This window comes from Arachis duranensis, chromosome 6, assembly GCF_000817695.3.
Source record: "Arachis duranensis cultivar V14167 chromosome 6, aradu.V14167.gnm2.J7QH, whole genome shotgun sequence".
Taxonomy (NCBI): Eukaryota; Viridiplantae; Streptophyta; class Magnoliopsida; order Fabales; family Fabaceae; genus Arachis; species Arachis duranensis.
Window position 1 is genome coordinate 64,572,721 of NC_029777.3, and position 2,869 is coordinate 64,575,589.

A 2,869-nucleotide genomic window follows, 5' to 3' on the forward strand; every position below is an offset into this window, starting at 1 on the left:
GTTTGGGCCATCAAATCTTGGGCAAAGTATGGACTATCATATATTGCTGGAAAGCCCAGGATGTCTACTTTCCAACGCCGCTGAGAGCGCGCCAATTGGGCTTCTGTAGCTCCAGAAAATCCACTTTGAGTGCAGGAAGGTCAGAATCCAACAGCATCTGCAGTCCTTTTCAGTCTCTGAATCAGATTTTTGCTCAGGTCCCTCAATTTCAGCCAGAATATACCTGAAATCACAGAAAAACACACAAACTCATAGTAAAGTCCAGAAAAGTGAATTTTAACTAAAAACTAATAAAAATATACTAAAAACTAACTATATCATACCAAGAACATACTAAAAACAATGCCAAAAAGCATACAAATTATCCGCTCATCACACGCTTATGCGAACATGACGTGCACGCGTGGATTGCCCCTGTTTCACCCACCTTCTTTTCTTCTCTTCTTTCAATTTCTTCCCTTCTTCTCTCTTCTCTTCTTCTCTTTCCACCCTTCAATCATCATCCAACACTACCAAACACCATCCATAACCACTTCGTTTGGTTAGTTAGTTAATTTAATTTTTGTTTTCCATTATAAGTGTTGGATTACTAATCATGTCTACTGTTTATTGCTGCTCATTACTAATAGGATGTTATCTTAACATCATTGCTGTTAATTGTCATTATTGAATTCCTTTGTTGAGGTTATATTTGGTTACTTGGTTACTTGGTTTAGAACTTTCCATGCTTAACATTTTTGAACACCAAGTTACATTGCCTTCATGCATCTTAACTCTTTTGAATTGCATGTTTTGGCTACCATGCATTCATCATCCATTGCTACGCAATTGTATATTATCTTTGCATTTTTTTAGGTGATGCTTGTTTATGGTTTATCCTTATTAACGTCACTTATTTCATGCATTGAGATCGTAGAATTGTGAAATTAGATCGAAAGCTTACCTAGTGGCATATTTTTGAGCTTTGTGAATCTTTGTGGACCATGCTTGCTAAGTGATTGATTTTCACTTATATCCTCTTTTTCCTAAGTTCCATAGCATCCATGTGTTTCACCTCTATGTCACTTAGGTGTTGCAACAACTTCAATATGTGTCATTGATTGTTGTGTGAGCTTCATATACCATTTTGTTCAGTAAGTCTACCTACACATCAATCAATGTCCATGCACTATCCAATTTCACAATTGCTTGATTGTTTGCTTGAATGCTTCCATGTCTCTTCACTACTTGTTTGATTGACTTAACTTACAAGTCTCTTGAAGTACTTCAAGCACACTAGATTAAGTGAAGTGCATACTTCTTTTGTGTAATTGTGACATGGCTTTTAAATACTGGGGGTGTGAGTTCTAAACTGCATGCAAGTTAGGACCCACACACCTATTTTTCATCAATGTTACATTAACTCACTCACTCAATTCTAGTGAATTACTGATGAGCGGATAATTTATACACTTTTTGGCATTGTTTTTAGTATGTTTTTAGTATATTTTAGTTAGTTTTTATTACATTTTCATTAGTTTTTAGTTAAAATTCACTTTTCTGGGCTTTACTATGAGTTTGTTATATTTTCTGTGATTTCAGGTATTTTCTGGCTGAAATTGAGGGACCTGAGCAAAAATCTGATTTAGAGGCTGAACAGGACTGCAAATGCTGTTGGATTCTGACCTCCCTGCAGTCAAAGTGGATTTTCTGAAGCTACAGAAGCCCCATTGGTGCGATCTCAATTGTGTTGGAAAATAGACATCCTGGGCTTTCCAGCAATGTATAATAGTCCATACTTTGCCCGAGATTTGATGGCCCAAACCGGCGTTGCAAATCAGCTTTAGAATTCCTGGCATTTAACGCCGGAACTGGCACAAAAATTGGAGTTAAACGCCCAAACTGGCAAAAAAGTTGGCGTTTAACTCCAGAAAAAGTCTCTACACATGAAAGCTTCAATGCTCAGCCCAAGCACACACCAAGTGGACCCCGGAAGTGGATTTTTACGTCATTTACTCATTTCTGTATACCCTAGGTTACTAGTTCACTATTAATAGGATCTTTTGACATTGTGTCTTTACCTCATGACACTTTACACGTTTCTCATTGTATCTTCTACAGCATGAGTCTCTAAACCCCATGGTTAGGGGTGAGGAGCTCTGCTGTGTCTTGATGGATTAATGCAATTACTACTGTTTTCATTCAATCACGCTTGCTTCTATTCTAAGATATCACTTGTTCCTAAACCTGATGAATGTGATGATCTGTGACACTCATCATCATTCTCACCTATGAACGTGTGCCTGACAACCACCTCCGTTCTACCTTAGATTGAGTAGATATCTGATGAGCGGATAATTTGTACGCTTTTTGGCATTGTTTTTAGTTGTTTTTAGTATGATGTAGTTAGTTTTTAGTATATTTTTATTAGTTTTTAGCTAAAATTCACTTTTCTGGACTTTACTATGAGTTTGTGTGTTTTTCTGTGATTTCAGGTATTTTCTGGCTGAAATTGAGGGTCCTGAGCAAAAATCTGATTCCGAGACCAAAAAGGACTGCAGATGCTGTTGGATTCTGACCTCCCTGCACTCGAAGTGGATTTTTTGGAGCTACAAAAGCCCAATTGGCGCGCTCTCAACGTCTTTGGAAAGTAGACATCCTGGGCTTTCCAGCAATATATGATAGTCCATACTTTGCCCAAGATTTGATGGCCCAAACCGGCGTGACAAATCAGCCTCAGAAATTCCAGCGTTAAACGCTGGAACTGGCATAAAACGTGGAGTTAAACGCCCAAACTGGCATAAAAGCTAACGTTTAACTCCAGAAAAGGTCTCTACACAAAAATGCTTCATTGATCAGCCCAAGCACACACCAAGTGGGCCCAGAAGTG